General features: G+C 42.2%; 1 long non-coding RNA gene across 1 annotated transcript; it reads left to right on the plus strand.

Moving 5' to 3' along the window:
- The first annotated feature begins 443 nt into the window (after window positions 1–443).
- LOC134859255 (uncharacterized) lies at window positions 444–18,613 on the plus strand. Its single transcript, XR_010165063.1, has 3 exons — window positions 444–579; window positions 17,570–17,726; window positions 18,120–18,613. It is a non-coding gene; the product is annotated as an uncharacterized LOC134859255 (long non-coding RNA).
- The last annotated feature ends 462 nt before the right edge of the window (window positions 18,614–19,075 follow it).

Raw genomic sequence — 19,075 nt, forward strand, 5'->3', positions numbered from 1 at the left:
ATCCATGGATTTTATATATAACGTTACAGAAGTGTGTATCTGGTTTATAACAGTGACGTTACTCTTACAAGCTCTCGTTAAAAGAATGGAACTTAGCCTACCTTACAACGAAACTCTCCCTGTGTTGTCTGTCAACTCCCTCCAACTTTCTCCGTATTCATTTCAGTCTTCCTCATTAGAGCCAATCCTGTTAATCCTGTCGACCACCGCGTTGAAGTTTGCTGAAAGGAAGGCCTTTTCCGAAATCTGACGTTTATGTTGTGCTCTCTTTAAACATTATCACAGCAAAGCACTAACAGGGACACGCCTTTCTCATTATGCGTTCTTGTCTGTACTCGTGTGCTCGTGTTCTTGTGAAACATCATCTCTTGCTGCCCAAGTACTGTCCCAAACCCAAGTTCGCTTTCACCAAGAACGGATAAAGTTCCCGGATGTATTCCCGGAAATGTTCTCGACACGCCCATTTTACCAAGGATGCATCGGATGCTAACTTGTGTTAACTCGGCAGCGAATATATCCCAGCATTCATTTCGGCATTCAAGCGAGGAGCGGAAAATTACTCGACGCCATTGAACAACGGTACGTTTTTACTATTTGCGTATGCTATTTCATCACTACAAATTCACTTTGAGGCGAGAAATCAAGGGTTTAGATTTCAAATATTAGCAGTTTTACGAAAATCGATGGCGAATTCAAAATCTGCTCAAACGTTTTCGGAGTTGAGAAGCTCCACAATTGTGTATTGCGCAATACCAGCAAGTACGCATCGTCTCAAACCGCCAACAGCTCTGTGTGCTCGGCAACTTGCAAGTTCATTCTTCCAAGAACAACTCGCAAGAACGTTCTCCACAAGTCCGTTCTGTATGTGGCAGAGAGTTGGTGGTGGTGGTGGTGGTGGTGGTGAACAGTGTTATTTGTCAGACCTACTGTCAATCATCTTTACATGAACGCGCAAGGACGCGCACGATTGATTCAAAGCGGTGAAGCATAGTTTAACGACAACGCCTCAAAAGGTGAATTGACCAATCAAAAACTGAGATGTGATCCCATTGACCGCCAGCTAAACGCTTAACATCGTGAAGCAGCGCTTAATTGTGTAATGCCAAATTTGGCCTGTGAGAGCCAAATTTGTACAGCTTACTTTGTCAGTTTGTCTGTGAATACACAGCAAGTAATGCATCGTTAAATATAACAGAAACACGTGACGTTTTTTGCCTTTGTGATTTATTAAGCATCGCTTCATCTGCTTAAATGGACGGGCTGCCACTGGTCTTCAAGCTCTGCTGTCTGACTACACTGTGTGCTCTGTGGCAAACTGGGGGAGCAGCTTGTGAATCACTAATTATCTCCTGATCAGCGGGAAATTTTGAATCGGTGCCTTAATCTGCGTATGCACTCTTCACATGTTTCAGTGCGTTTGCCAGATCCCATGTACCCCCGCCTCTCCGACAGCATGACACACAGGATATAATGTGGTTAAGCGCGACCCTGAGCAGTGGGTAAGGACATTAGAGGATGGCAGAGGGTGCAGCACAGGTGGGGCTGACAGGTATGATTGACGTAATGAGATGTGTGTTCAGAATGTGGCTGCATGTTGGAGGAGTAGCAGCTGATGTGGTGGTACACCTTCAAAAGACTTTGGGAAGTTGCCTTTGTAGTTCTTTACCATTCGTACCTGCCCTCTTTCTCTGAATTCCTGGTTAGCCTCGCTTAAAATTCATGTCAAGTGTTTCAAAAGATCTGCACATTTCCAAACGTTTGCAACGGTAGAAGAAACTTAAGGCTTGACCTAATTATACAATGAAATGTACCTTAAGGCATATGCTTCATTTGGACATTACATTAAATTGATGCTTTTATCCGAAGTGACTCACAATAAGTGCAAAACACAAAGAGAATCAAACTCCAAACAACAAGGAAAGTGCAGATATATTCACTTCAAGCCAGTCCTAGCATTGTAAGTGCTGGTGAATTTGTTACAAGGCCTGAGCTAACTCTTTAGAGTGCTTTTTAGGACATCAGGTTCTTTGTGAGTTTACATAAAAGTACTTTCTCCCTAAAACACTTCCATTAGGAGAAAGACACTGCGGCTTCAGAAAGGATGAAAATACATTTTTAAAAAAAGAAATATCTTCAACAACTGGACAACAAAATAGTGAAACCAGGGGACACTAACGAGAGACGCACACAGCTGGAGACCAGGGGACACTAACGAGAGACGCACACAGCTGGAGACCAGGGGACACTAAAGAGAGACTCACACAGCTGGAGACCAGGGGACACTAACGAGAGGCTCACACAGCTGGAGACCAGGGGACACTAACGAGAGACGCACACAGCTGGAGACCAGGGGACACTAAAGAGAGACTCACACAGCTGGAGACCAGGGGACACTAAAGAGAGACTCACACAGCTGGAGACCAGGGGACACTAACGAGAGACGCACACAGCTGGAGACCAGGGGACACTAAAGAGAGACTCACACAGCTGGAGACCAGGGGACACTAAAGAGAGACTCACACAGCTGGAGACCAGGGGACACTAACGAGAGACGCACACAGCTGAAGACCAGGGGACACTAAAGACAGACTCACACAGCTGGAGACCAGGGGACACTAATGAGAGACGCACACAGCTGGAGACCAGGGGACACTAAAGACAGACGCACACAGCTGGAGACCAGGGGACACTAAAGACAGACGCACACAGCTGGAGACCAGGGGACACTAAAGACAGACGCACACAGCTGGAGACCAGGGGACACTAAAGACAGACGCACACAGCTGGAGACCAGGGGACACTAAAGACAGACGCACACAGCTGGAGACCAGGGGACACTAAAGACAGACGCACACAGCTGGAGACCAGGGGACACTAAAGACAGACGCACACAGCTGGAGACCAGGGGACACTAATGACAGACGCACACAGCTGGAGACCAGGGGACACTAACGAGAGACGCACACAGCTGGAGACCAGGGGACACTAAAGAGAGACGCACACAGCTGGAGACCAGGGGACACTAAAGAGAGACGCACACAGCTGGAGACCAGGGGACACTAAAGAGAGACGCACACAGCTGGAGACCAGGGGACACTAAAGACAGACGCACACAGCTGGAGACCAGGGGACACTAATGAGAGACGCACACAGCTGGAGACCAGGGGACACTAAAGACAGACGCACACAGCTGGAGACCAGGGGACACTAAAGAGAGACGCACACAGCTGGAGACCAGGGGACACTAAAGAGAGACGCACACAGCTGGAGACCAGGGGACACTAAAGAGAGACGCACACAGCTGGAGACCAGGGGACACTAAAGAGAGACGCACACAGCTGGAGACCAGGGGACACTAAAGAGAGACGCCCACACTGGTTGGCGCTCAGGATGTGTGAATGGGGTGAATGACATGTAGTATGTAAAGCGCTTTGAGGGGTCGAAAAGACTGGATGAAGCGCTATACAAGTCGAAGTCCGTTTACCATAAAGCTGGTCTCTGTCTCTGTCTCTGTCTCTGTTGTTGAAACTCTCCTGAAATGTTTTCTGGTCTTATTTTAACAATGTGATCACATGACTCCTTCTGATGTTCCTGCAGATGTTTCACCCGTTTATTGGACACATTGATGACCGGCCCACAAAATAGTTGCAGATAATAGCATTTGGTCACAGTGAAAAAGTAGATGATGCGAAAAAGAAAATGTTGGCGACAAAAAACTAACTTGACCAAAAAAGAAATAAAATTAATGTTGGAAAAAAAGTATGATTGGTCTTTTTTGGAGGGGAGGGGGATTCTAAAGCTGGACAACTGTGTCTGTCTCAGAGTGAGTCCGTCTCAGAACTGGAAGTGTGTGTCAGTATATCTGAAGGTTAGCTACGTTAGCGAGCTAGCTTACAGCAGATCTGCAGTGACATCAGAAGGAGTCATGTGATCACATCGTTAAAATAAGACCAGAAAACATTTCAGGTGAGTTTCAACAACAGAGACAGAGACCAGCTTTATGATCCTGATCGTCAGCCAGCGCATTAACAGCAGCGACTAACAATGACTGCAGCAAAATAATCAAATATGAGCCCTACAGCCCAACGCTACACTGTGAGTGTCTCTCAGTTCTCAGGCCCACTGATGTGAGCTGCTCTAGACTGTGACTAATCAGTCTGATGAGGAGCTGATGCATAATCACAGACTGCACAACTCTTCTGCTTCTCTGGTGGAGGAGTTATGACAAACAGCCTCCTTTTTTGAAGGCCTTTATATTCATGCAATCTTTGGAAAATATCAGCTGTGTTTGAAATGCAGTACTGACACACCACAAAGACAAAACTCAAGCTCTAATCTGTACGTAAAGATTATGTGTTCACACATCTGCTGACACAAGTACAACAGTCATATTATGGGACTGAAGTAGAATGTAGTATAGAACATTACAAACAATATATTTATATTTTGTCATTTTTTAAATAATGTAATCATTTCTTTATCATTTTTTATATTTCCATTTATTTTTCAGGGTAAACCTCATCTAGATTATATTTTTTCTGGCCAATACTTCTTAGTTTGATTCATAAATACTGTAACAAAAATCTGAGTATAACTCGCTGTCATCCGTCTGATTCCCCACTACATATTACATCTCAGACGTATTTATTTTAGAAATACTGCAACTCTGTCTTTCTGTACCTGAATGTCTACTTTTGTAAATTATATTTGTGCGTTTCCTTTTAATTTGACGTGCATGCCTTTTTATTTAATGGTGTTTTATTTTGGTCTCTGTCTTTATGGACTTGCCCTCTGACAAATAAAGGAATTCTGGTTCTGAAACTAATTTTGTTATTAAAAAATACAGAGAAATATTATAAACATTTTAACCTCGCCAACCTGCTTCGGGAAAACTACGATACATTTTTGCATATAGAGCAGTTTTAAGTGATAAAGATATTGTGCTATGTATTGCACAAAGAGTGTGTGTGTGTTTGTGTGTGTGTGCATCCATGGCGGCTCATGTTCACTACCAGCAGTTGTCAAGCCAATGGAGAAAAGAAATGAACCAGCTGAACTGCCATATCAATTAAGTGGCTGCTGAGTCTCCGTCCCTGAACGCACCGCGGTAATAATATACATTAAGAAGGGGCTGCCCGGGATGACGGTCCCACGGAGCTGCCCCTGCACTGAGGAGATAAGGATTGAACACACAGTGAAGGTCTGCTTAGCCCCCCCACCCCACCCACACACACACACACACACACGCTCCCACTGACTCTGAAGCAGCCCAGGGAGAGGGGGCATTATAATATCTCTAGCATTACAGGAGATATAAGACATGCACAAGGGGGCACTTGCATGTGCACAAACACATTGATCAACATGTGTTTAAACATGCACACACACTCCCCCCCCCCCCCCCCACAAACACCATTACTCTGCATAATGAGTGTACATCGATTGGAGGAAATGGGCTTATTACTGTTTGTGTCTAAAGGGGACATGCTACCTCACCACGGACCACTCGGTATGTTGCTAATTGATTACATGATCACTGATCTGTTATCTATTGCCTTAAGCATCTACTAATTACTGAGAATTACTTTTGTATGCAAGTATTTTGCGTTAGATAAATCCGTTCTTAATGCAAACCACAATTGGTGGAAGCAGTAATACAAGAATTCATCGTCAGCGAGACATTTAAGCATCTGCTGTTCTCAAATGATACACGAAAGGGTGTTACTTGTCAACACCTCTACAATAAAAACAGACATATTTAACAGCAAAAATGTACATTAACAAATATGGAAAGCACACTAGGTTCATTGTGTAACCAATACAACAATTATGGCTCTCTTCCATGTATGCATCCAGGTAAACTATGCCAAAGGGAGAGCAGATACTTAATGGAAGGTGGCTGGCATAACTACAGATCTCGACTCTGCAGAGTGCAAATATCTGCTGTACATTATTGTCACTTCTAAGACGCTTTTATCCACATTGGGTAATCCCGACAGGAGCAACTTGGTGTGAAGAGTCCCGCCCAGGGACACAACGACAATCTAGCTGCAGGGGGACTCTCCCGACCCAAAGACCAGCGCACTATCCCACTCTGCCACAGCCTCCAGTAGTGAAAGATAACTCCATTGTACATAAGGCCATGTCAGGATGGGTTTTAAAACCGACCAAACAAAGATGGCTACGGTGGCTAACAGGTGCAAACGAGTTACAGAAAGGAAGCAAATGTAAAGTGCAAAAATCTTCACCTTGTTGACGAAACATGGGCAGTGTCTACTAAAAGCACTGCCTAAACTCAATGCTCTTTAAGAGAAACGTGCTGCAGCTTCAGAAAGGATGCAAAAAATAAAAACAATGATTGCACAAACCCCGACCCTAACTTTCCAGACTCCTTTAGAGTTGTCTCCTCCTGTGCAGCGAGGAGAGGTTTTATAAACCCTCAAACTAGTTGACATTTTACTCATGATGACATCCCTGCATTGCATTCCCCAGTCTGAGCGATACTTGACGTACAGGGAAGCCGCCCCTCATGTTTACGTTTCAAATTGAGGGAAAATGATGTATGAGGCGTAATGTTCTGGTGGAATCATGAAGCACATTTGTGTCCCTGTTGTCTGATTTCCACAGCCAGAGAAAAAGCCAAATGGGCAGGACAGGCTCCCATCAGAGGGCAATCAAGATGTTTCTATAGTTACTACAAACATCTAAATTACACCTTTCTGTGCCGGCCCGACACCTATCATCGTCTGCTGCATGTAAACTGGTTCTTATATCCGTCTGGAATGTGCTGCATGTTTTACTCAAAGAAATGTTGTACTTCCTGTCTGTCTGTTTGAAGAGCCTCTGAGGAATCACACAGTGGGAAATCAGAAACTCCCACTGCGCCTGAACGTGACTTTAATACTGAGATGGTATGTGGATGCAAATTTGTATGTTCACAAAGCCAGGAATTCTTATATAAAGGCTGGAAAACCTGCGTTTTATAAAGCCTTCTGTCTAATAATTACCAGTTAAGACCCACCTATAACCAGACCGATATTATGATATGCAAAACAACCAATTTAAGTAGGCATAGTTGTCATTTTTGTCCCAATTTAGGCAATCTGTGGTGATCATTTTTTTTCAACAGAGGGTACAATTGCCTCTGTCAGGTATTACTTATACTTTAATCAGACAGCAGCAGGAGGAGAGCCAATTAAATTAGATAAATGAAGCTTCTTCAGGCTGTTCCGTACAAACGCAGGTCTCTGTTGCTTCTGAAACATCTGCAAGAGAATTATTATTTATAACCAGAATTTTCTTGCATGTTTTCATCTTGTTGGTCCAAGGTCCTTTTAAATAATGTGAAAGGGTTTCCTTTGAATTAGCCTCGTCTTCTTTCTGTGTTGTTTGCTCTGGTTGTGTGAAGAAAACTCACATTTTATAACCGCGTCGTTATACTCCTGACTGTAACCTCTTTGCACATTTCTGAATAATGGTGCCTCTGCAGAACTCTTCCAATCTACATTATGAATTGCTGCACATATTTTTAAGATGCATCTGTGACATTTTTATTGTATTTCCTTTTTATGTTTTTGCAAAAACCTTTTTCGAATTTTAAAGAAAATTGTCAGAGTTTTTTTTAAGGGTTTAAAGTATTTCTACATCTGCCTTTTTCTGAAAACTGAGTTGATCTTATTGTGTTTAAGCATGCACTGCTATACAAAGCACATCCTCTGTATGTGTAAACCTGCTTATACATTTTGAATAAGCAAAGCATCTGATAACACATGCATTGAAGTCTAATGGCAGTCAGACCAAAATTTGCTTCCCATTTATTTCCCAGTTGCAGCGTGACAAGTCAGTGTCTTTAAGCTCAGAAGTCTGATGCTGTTTTTGATATCCTAAATTAAAACTGTTTATACTGTAGCTCCCCATGACACATAATCTGTTCAGCGATCACATTTTTCTCTTCCTCCAACTCTCTACTCTGGTTTTGAATTTTGCCTGGCGTTGATCCAGGGTTTGTGTTTAGCCTGTCGACAGACGGGTCCTGCTGTGGTCAGATACGGGGGTTAAGGGGATTGTCTCCGCCCTGAAGGGTGCTTAACCTCAGTGTCTGTGGTAATCAGTGTGCTGTGTGCTCCTGACAAATGTGATCTCCCTCTCAATGTAAACCCTGCAGATGAGCCAGGTCCATCTTGGCGAACCCGCTGTGCTAAAACATATCCGCGAAGATTAGATACTTAAGTTCAGAACATAAAATCTCACACACAGATATGGAGTTTTGCTGCTTGCTTTCTCTTTTTACTTTTAATCAAGATGTTTTTGAGTCATTGTAATAATTGTGCATAGTGGATAACAAGATACTTAATAAACATAATAAAAGTAAAAAACTTCACTTTTACTTAAAATATATATTTAAGAAATAACACAACAGGAGGACTAAATGGAAAGATGCTGAAATAATTCTATAGATTACAACTGTGCAGAGTCTAAATAACTGCAGTAATGAAGATTAACGTACACATTTACCCATTAGGCCATGTCAAGGTGGCATTCAAAGAGACCGGTCCAAACAAAACAAAGAGATGGCCGACAGGTGCAAACGCGCTGCAGCTTCAGAAGCATTGCAAATATAAAAACACAAATGTCCCAAAACACATACACGTACACGTTAAGAAAAACATTCAACGACCTGCGCAGTATTTGCTAAAAGTGCAGCACAATAGATATACATTGATTGCACAAACCCTAACCCTAAGTTTCCGGACCTGTTTAGGGTTCATATGTTAACATATAATGAAAAAACGGTGCCGTGTTGAGATGAGTAAAAAAGGAGAACAAGAAAGTATATAAGTGTAAAAAGCTCAGCTCATCAGAAATGACAACCAGGTTTTATTAAAGGAGACTATACTGTCTTTCAAACATGTGATTCTGAGACACAGGCTAATGCGAGTTATAAATGGATGTCATACAGTCACACCGAGGCTTTGCACCTCTCAGTTTAATCGTCTCTGCTTCATAAGACGCTGCGTCACGGGAAGAAGCAAGCTTAAAAACTATTAGTAAAAAGAAGAAGTAAAAGGGAACCACCTGTTTCCCCAACATTGCCGAATCAGCTGCTCAATTTAGATCTTATCTCGGCTGCTGAACACACACACTGTGACACACACGTGCAAAGATCCATGCACCTGTTACACCCACCAGCTTCGCAAGAGAAAGTCTAGATGAGGGATTGATCTTGCAGACAGCAGGGGGTCAGTTAATAGCCTTCCTGGTGGACGCTGCATAAAAGACTTCCTACAGCAGTGGGTCCCATCTGGTAGGTGTGTGTCGGTCAATTTCAGCATGAAGTGGGGTGTCAAATTAGCCTACATGTGGAGCGTAATAACCAAGAAGAAGGAGTGAAGATGCTGAGGCTGCAGGAGAGCATGGCAGAGATTTACAGAGGCAAAGGAGTGTATATCTGTCCAACACATGGTGTAAAGGACTGCTGTTGTTAATGTGTCCCAGTAGGACCGCTGGATAAAAGCTGGCTTATGAGGGAAAAGAAAAACAATGTACCCCACAACTTCAGCCAGAAGCAAAAAGGCTTGAGAGCTGACAGCAAGGGGAAGAGAACCGTGGCTATCATGCTGACAGAGCACGGACATCTCCCGGTGTATGTGAGAGGCATGTGTGGGCATGTGGTGTGAAGAGAGTGGGCACAGGTTGGTATGAAGGCGCAGGAAGCATCATAATGAGCAGCACAAACACCTCTTGTTTACCGTACCAGCACACGCTCGTAAACACAGGTATATATAGATTTGTTTCCCACAGTATTAGGTAATCAGTCAACCTTCAGGAAAGTTTGGAGTGGTTTCTTGCAGACAAATAGACTTCCTAACAGCATACTGGCTGTGTGTGCTTTCAATGAAGGTTAATGCAGTGGTTAGCATCAATATTTTACCATTAACAACCATTACAGGGTGGTTATACCATGCACTCCACCATGGGTTGGATGCATCACATTACATGTCACTTTTTTTAGACGCTTTTACCCAAGGCGACTCACATACACTCGATCCCTGCAGTCCTAAGGACACAACCACATGCTGTGAGCAGTGGGATTGAACCACTGCTCCCATGATGCCACAGCCTCCTGCTTATGTTAGCATTGTGTTGTGTTGCCTCGGTGAAATGACAATAAATTTGGATGTAATCTAATTTAATCTACGCTAATAAGCCTTTCAGACGGCGAGGGGTTGCAGGGGATTCACGCTTTAAAAAAGAGGGGAAATTGTAATTTATAGGGTTTAGAAAGTCCTGGAAACTTGGTTGAATGTGGTTAAATGGCCCGTAGAGGATGGTCTGATTTGCTTCCTCAATGGCAGTAACGTGTGTGTCTTTCAGGGAACTCATGCATCAATATAACCAGCTTCAGCATCTTTTTCTGGTTATGCAAAAACAGGAAGCATCATAAAACCAGAATACTGGGGGAAATGCTTTTATCTTTCACAAGAGGAGCACCATCTCCGTGCTGCTGAGACCATGTGCATCTCAAACCTAATTATGGGAAGGCTATGACAGGTAATTAAACAAAAACCAACATTTGTAATTGTAGAGGACGTTATTTATGTTGTTTACTGGAGGATGCACTGCTCTAAAACATCTCGCTTATGTTTGCTGTTCACTCCCAATTATTATCCCCCGCCTCAGATGGGAGGAATTTCTTTCTCTCAGTGCCAGCTCTCAGAGGCTGGAGGGGATTTACTTAGAGGTGCAAACAATGGAGACCATTGACATTCAAATTTATAATGAAAGATGAACTACGGAGTCCACAAAAGAGGACCTGGAAAAAAGAGCAGTACTTGAGACGGGAAAACCTTTTCAAAGTGCTTCATTGAGCGGCCATTCTTCATCGTTTGCAGGCCGTGCTCGGACCGGACATTTATCACCCTGTAAGATGTTGTTCTGATGGGCTAATAATAGGGCCCTGCAAAGTTTAATGAATCAGGCACTAGTGGCCATTAACATCCAGAACAATGCAGTATAACTAAAAAGTAATGAGGCTTTGTTCCTCGAGCATCACAGTGTTGTCTGTGCTGAAGAGTAAAGTGCTTATGATTATTCTTTTTAAATTAAATGGGTCAGACTCCCATCTTCTATTAGAAAATAGGATGTGTGTTTTGTTGATACATGCCGATTTTAATGGAACGTATAATATGCAGTATCACAGATGTGCGTTGTTCCAATTTCCAAATACTGATATACACCTGAACATCAGCAGGAGAGGAATCTTTAAAGTAGAGACTCTACATACTGATATACACCTGAACATCAGCAGGAGAGGACTCTTTAAAGTAGAGACACTACATACTGATATACACCTGAACATCAGCAGGAGAGGACTCTTTAAAGTAGAGACACTACATACTGATATACACCTGAACATCAGCAGGAGAGGACTCTTTAAAGTAGAGACACTACATACTGATATACACCTGAACATCAGCAGGAGAGGACTCTTTAAAGTAGAGACTCTACATACTGATATACACCTGAACATCAGCAGGAGAGGACTCTTTAAAGTAGAGACACTACATACTGATATACACCTGAACATCAGCAGGAGAGGACTCTTTAAAGTAGAGACTCTACATACTGATATACACCTGAACATCAGCAGGAGAGGACTCTTTAAAGTAGAGACACTACATACTGATATACACCTGAACATCAGCAGGAGAGGACTCTTTAAAGTAGAGACACTACATACTGATATACACCTGAACATCAGCAGGAGAGGACTCTTTAAAGTAGAGACTCTACATACTGATATACACCTGAACATCAGCAGGAGAGGACTCTTTAAAGTAGAGACACTACATACTGATATACACCTGAACATCATCAGGAGAGGACTCTTTAAAGTAGAGACACTACATACTGATATACACCTGAACATCAGCAGGAGAGGACTCTTTAAAGTAGAGACTCTACATACTGATATACACCTGAACATCAGCAGGAGAGGACTCTTTAAAGTAGAGACACTACATACTGATATACACCTGAACATCAGCAGGAGAGGACTCTTTAAAGTAGAGACACTACATACTGATATACACCTGAACATCAGCAGGAGAGGACTCTTTAAAGTAGAGACTCTACATACTGATATACACCTGAACATCAGCAGGAGAGGACTCTTTAAAGTAGAGACACTACATACTGATATACACCTGAACATCATCAGGAGAGGACTCTTTAAAGTAGAGACACTACATACTGATATACACCTGAACATCAGCAGGAGAGGACTCTTTAAAGTAGAGACTCTACATACTGATATACACCTGAACATCAGCAGGAGAGGACTCTTTAAAGTAGAGACACTACATACTGATATACACCTGAACATCATCAGGAGAGGACTCTTTAAAGTAGAGACTCTACATACTGATATACACCTGAACATCAGCAGGAGAGGACTCTTTAAAGTAGAGACGCTACATACTGATATACACCTGAACATCAGCAGGAGAGGACTCTTTAAAGTAGAGACACTACATACTGATATACACCTGAACATCAGCAGGAGAGGACTCTTTAAAGTAGAGACACTACATACTGATATACACCTGAACATCAGCAGGAGAGGACTCTTTAAAGTAGAGACACTACATACTGATATACACCTGAACATCAGCAGGAGAGGACTCTTTAAAGTAGAGACACTACATACTGATATACACCTGAACATCAGCAGGAGAGGACTCTTTAAAGTAGAGACACTACATACTGATATACACCTGAACATCAGCAGGAGAGGACTCTTTAAAGTAGAGACTCTACATACTGATATACACCTGAACATCAGCAGGAGAGGACTCTTTAAAGTAGAGACACTACATACTGATATACACCTGAACATCAGCAGGAGAGGACTCTTTAAAGTAGAGACTCTACATACTGATATACACCTGAACATCAGCAGGAGAGGACTCTTTAAAGTAGAGACTCTACATACTGATATACACCTGAACATCAGCAGGAGAGGACTCTTTAAAGTAGAGACTCTACATACTGATATACACCTGAACATCAGCAGGAGAGGACTCTTTAAAGTAGAGACACTACATACTGATATACACCTGAACATCAGCAGGAGAGGACTCTTTAAAGTAGAGACTCTACATACTGATATACACCTGAACATCAGCAGGAGAGGACTCTTTAAAGTAGAGACACTACATACTGATATACACCTGAACATCAGCAGGAGAGGACTCTTTAAAGTAGAGACACTACATACTGATATACACCTGAACATCAGCAGGAGAGGACTCTTTAAAGTAGAGACACTACATACTGATATACACCTGAACATCAGCAGGAGAGGACTCTTTAAAGTAGAGACTCTACACACTGATATACACCTGAACATCAGCAGGAGAGGACTCTTTAAAGTAGAGACTCTACACACTGATATACAGCTGAACATCAGCAGGAGAGGACTCTTTAAAGTAGAGACTCTACATACTGATATACAGCTGAATATAGTGAATACTTGATATACAGGATGAAGTGCGTGCGGCAGCTAAATGTGTTGCAAACAAGTATGTGTCAGCAGTAGATAAAATATTTATGTGTGCAAAATGGCAGAGGTCAACTTGTGTAGTTGGTTAAATTATGCATGTCCTGATTCAACCGCTGGCTTGGACACAGCGGTGTGATTTCCTCCCTGCTCAGAATAATCAGGAAATAGATCAGCCCTGCTGGCTCGGCACCGCTGCAGCCTTCTGGGTGGCAAAGCTGTGTCATTTGCTCTCATCACTGGTGTCGTGAACGTGACGCACCGCCGGGACATCTGTCTTGGCATGCTCTGCAAAAACCTGCGAGGTCAAAATTGTCCGTCGTCGTCTTGGCAACCCACCCTCTGATACACTTATAGTAGCAGCAGCCTCCTTCCTCCTCCTTCCCCTGCATCTCTGGCACAGAAGTCTTTGTTACATCCCAGCTCGAGGAAAAAGGGAACATAAAACCAGTTGGACTCGGTAAATTAAAGTTGAGAATGCTCAACATAAATGGCAGAGAGTTGGGACCTGCATGCTCCCATCGGGATCTTCAGATAGGCATACCGGTGGGTAGGGACAGGAAGTTGGCAGCCAATGGCGTCTGGGCGACAATTTTAAATACAGACAGAGAGTGGGAACAGAGGAGGAGTCTTGCAGGGTATATTTGTCCAATATCAAGTCAGAATTTGTCTTTACACTTGATAAGATAAGATTGGCCTTTAAAGAGTATACCATAAACACAGCAGTATAATAACAGAGCTGTACACCGCAAAGAGCAAATGAACAACTCCAAGAAACACAGACGGTCAAATAATTCAGGAAAGAAACGGCACAGTGACGAGCAGTATTGAATCGTGCAAAAGTACGTAGTGGCAGAAACGTAATTGCACGCTGTTATAGAACATTATTGTTACGGAGAGTGAGAGAGCGTACAGCAGAGAGTGTTTGGACAGTGATGGTATTTATATTGCACATAGTGCTGGTGTTTGATGGCCACTGGGAGGAAAGACCTCCTGTGGCGCTCCGTGGTGGTCTTCGGTGGCTGGAAGTGTTCCCGATATAAGACCTATGACCTTAGGAAGTCACAATGCATAGAGATATAGGGTCTTGTGTTTTAGAATATGATTCTAACTCTGGAAACATATTATCTTTATCGGACAATCATCAGAAAACCGAGAACTTTTGAGCATTTCTGGCTTATTTCGTAATAAGTTTTCCCAGCTCATTACGAGATATAATTCATCTAAATATCCCATCTTATATCAAGAAATCTAACCAAGCTACTTTCCCTTGTTGTATTTGCAGATTATGTAACTTATTAAAAGCGAAAACCCCTCATTTTCATTCTGTTTTCACGTGTTTTTGGAGCATTTGTTTTTCCTAGTGCACTATTCAGCAGCCAGCCAGGTGAGGAGCTGCATCGGCTGCTGAGTGAAATGATAATGAAGACAGGCTAAGAGTCCCCCTTTCTCTCCACTCTGTGCACTCTCACTCTCACTCTAATTCACTCCCTTTCTCCTCCCCACCTATCCTCAGTAAATCTGTCCAAATACTCCAGCTGTAACCTTCGGACGCTCAAGAACACCGACTCAATCTGTATACATGAATGCCATATTGTTACCCCGAAATCAAATCATTCTACCGGGTGCTGACAGGAAAATTGCCACCTTGAATCACACACACACACACACACACACACACACAGTGAATTTCCATCTGCACAGGCCTCCTCCGCGTTTCCTTTCACTCCACAGATTCGTCCGCTGTGCTGCTCACCAGCTATTCAGCTAATCATGTTTAATAAAGGCTGATCAGGGAAGAAACGGTGCTAATGTAACGTAGCCCACTCACCTGCTAGTGTTTCACATTAATATGTTTGAGTTTCCCAAGGTCAAATGACTCAGCCCGCCGCTGACAAACTGACTAACACAGCAGCATACTGAAAGGCAACCATGACAACCAAATACTTATCATTACGTCTCATAACAGCAAATAGAAGCTCATTTATTTTGCACACACAAAATTCTCTCAGACCAGAAACAAACGTCACGCTTTTCCAAGGACAACAACCTGACTGTATGTAGAGAAACACAGCTTTACTGTGCACCAACAGAGGGGGTTTGGGGGATGATTAGTGCACGTCAAAATCTGTCACATCAACCCTAAGATGCATTTTGAGTTACACCGCTGGAAAAGGGGCTTAGCTTTCCGATGATATCCTCATTGTTTTTGTTCTCCAAGTCACATAAAATTACCAATATCGAGAAAAAATCCTTCATACATTGCAGACAAGTTCCCCCCCCCCCCCACACACATATTATTTTATATTGTATTCATTTATATCATTTTATATTATCATATCATATTTTATCATATGTTGTTACATAATGTAATGTTATATTAATTTAAATTATGTAATGTTATATGTTGTAATATGTAATATCAATTATATTATTTCATATTATTTCAAATAATATTATTTTATATTAAATCAAATTATATTATTTTATATTATATTATTTTAAGTTATATCATATAATGTGTTATTTTATATTATATCAAATTATATTATTTTATATTATATTATTTTAAGTTATATGATATAATGTGTTATTTTATATTATAAAAACATAAATAGCTGCTTAGTTAACAAACGTTTGAAAGCTTGTTAATGTGTGTAACTACAAACTAAAATAGTGTTTACTGAGATTGTTGACACCCTGTCTTTAAAAGCTTCAACAGCTCATGAGCTTGATCCTGCGGGTCATGTATCTTCAGCATTTTAACAGTTTATATGCAGGCCGTTTTTATACTTCAGCCTCACGTCTGAAGGGGCCGACTCGCCTGTCTCTTGATAGCGATCTGACCAGGACTGGAGTAGACCTTTACAGGTGGTGAATGGAAAGCCTCTTTCTAACTTAACGGGCAAAAATGACTCTACAATTGGCCTGTCATTCATACACTCACACAGTAGTGGTGCTGTTCAAGGCGCTAGTTTTGCCCCCCCCCCCCCCCCCCACCGAGAATCTCACCTGTCATTAGTCGACTATCCGATCTAATGCATCTCCTGCACTGAAAAAAAAGGCTGTTGGATTCACATGATTTATAACATGTACATCGGTTGCACATATTAAAGTCATGTTTACTTAAAACTAGTCCATTATGTTAAATACACACAATTATCTGAGGTCAAAGGAACAGAACCTTTGTATGTTCATTTGAATACTTCCTTTAAGTATGTCCATGGTGAGGAAATGTCTTTCTTATGTCCCTACATACATCGTGGGACAGGTGGCTAGATCTTTAATTTTATGTCACCTGGATTATTGTGCACCAGTAGGGTCCTCTGCATCTCAAGGTCAACTGAAGAAATTACAAACTGCGCAGATCAGAGCTGCCAGGTTAGTATTACAGTGTCCCATAAGAACAAAGACTATCAGTATGCACCGTCCACTCTCACCGGTAGAGAACAGGCTGGTTTTCAACACCACCACATTTTTCAGGAACACTGTCTTTCCTTCTCAACCCGTTTTCTTATCTCACCAAACTGTCAGATGTAGTCGGGTTCATTCTCATTTCACTAGAGCCGCTCATGAGGGCCAGATGATGTTACCAAGTCCAAAATCAAATGCGTTGAAGAGAACAGTTATTTATCGTGCCATCAGTCACTGGAATAGTTGCTCACTGAATATACGTACGTTGAATAGCAAAGCGTCTTTCAAGTACCATCTGAGAATGCACTCTTTAAATTTGAGAGGGGAATGGACGTACCTGCTGTATGAACGCAATAATGAATGTAATAACTATTTCTGATGTTTGTAATGATTTACTGCTTTTAGATTCTCATTGTTAAGGGAAGCACGATTTGTATCTTGTGTATTGTTGTGTTTTGTGTTTGGAAGACTAGCTTGTCCCACTTTGGTGACAGCTGATGGGGATCCTTTTAAACAAAAACACTAAACAATGTTAGGTAGGTTCATTTAACCTGTGTTTAACCATCCATCCATCTTCTCCCGCTTTTCCGTCAGGGTCACGGAGGTAACAGCTCCAGCAGAGAGCTCCACACTTCTCTTTCCCTGGCCACATCCACCAGCTCTGACTGGGGGATTCCAAGGCGCTCCCAGGCCAGCGAAGAGATATAATCCCTCCACCTGGTCCTAGGTCTACCCCTCGGTCTCTTCCCAGGTTTAACCAACATTACTTTTAAATGTTCATTTTAGCCATGGTTGGTTAAAGGCTGGTTAAAGTCCCCCTGCGAGACCTTACCCCCGAATTGCTCCTGTGGGGATTGTCCTCTGTATAGAAGATATGCAAGTAGCTTTGGATAAGAGCGTCTCACAAGTGACATAATGTAATGTGTTACGCCCCATCCTAAAGGTGGCCCTTTATTCCACCACTGACCCAAAAATACAACCCATAAGACAGCTTTAAAATCATCAAATCTTTAGAATTTATTACATTCAGCGTGTGAAATGTTCAAAGATGGATGCTAGGATGAGAGACGGAGCAACAGCAGTCCCCACGCACAGAGGCCTCTCCCTTGTATGAACTGGAGCTCTGAACCTCTCCCTCCACCAGGTGCAGCTCGTGTGAACCTCGTCTGAGCCTCGTTGCAGCAACGCAGCACACCTGGGCAGAGACATCAGAGGGGAGAGACACAGGGAATACAAACCGCCGTAACCAACATGGATGTTTTGTTTAAACCTCATGCTATGATGTTCAGTGTTTTACATTTGGTCAGTTTTCAGTACTCTGAAGCCTCCTTGTTGTCTGGTCTGCTCCTGTCTGACCTGATCATGTTTGTTTTACTTCCTGTATCCGTTTTAAATTAAAAGCACTCTAGCTTTTCAGTGTAGCTATTTAACAAAAAACAGGGCTGTTTAATTTTGGTTATACACCATCTGGTGTTTCAATAAATACATGTTTTATAGCCCAACTTCTCCTCAGTACAGTACCAGCTTACTCCTTTGTTTACAACACAAAGCTTTAACACAGTAGAAAACAATCACAGAAAGGTTTTACGCACCATGGAGTCAAAACCTTTAAGAAATAAAATCAAATGATAAAGCTTCTTCTGCTTTCATGTTGTCCATTAAAGTGCCACATTGTTCAAGTACTTTAAAGAGTCCTCTCCTGCTGATGTTCAGGTGTATATCAGTATGTAGAGTCTCTATTTTAAAGAGTCCTCTCCTGCTGATGTTCAGGTGTATATCAGTATGTAGAGTCTCTACTTTAAAGAGTCCTCTCCTGCTGATGTTCAGGTGTATATCAGTATGTAGAGTCTCTACTTTAAAGAGTCCTCTCCTGCTGATGTTCAGGTGTATATCAGTATGTAGAGTCTCTACTTTAAAGAGTCCTCTCCTGCTGATGTTCAGGTGTATATCAGTGTGTAGAGTCTATACTTTAAAGAGTCCTCTCCTGCTGATGTTCAGGTGTATATCAGTATGTAGTGTCTCTACTTTAAAGAGTCCTCTCCTGCTGATGTTCAGGTGTATATCAGTATGTAGCATCTCTACTTTAAAGAGTCCTCTCCT

The sequence above is a fragment of the Eleginops maclovinus genome, chromosome 22, assembly GCF_036324505.1.
Source record: "Eleginops maclovinus isolate JMC-PN-2008 ecotype Puerto Natales chromosome 22, JC_Emac_rtc_rv5, whole genome shotgun sequence".
Classification (NCBI taxonomy): Eukaryota; Metazoa; Chordata; class Actinopteri; order Perciformes; family Eleginopidae; genus Eleginops; species Eleginops maclovinus.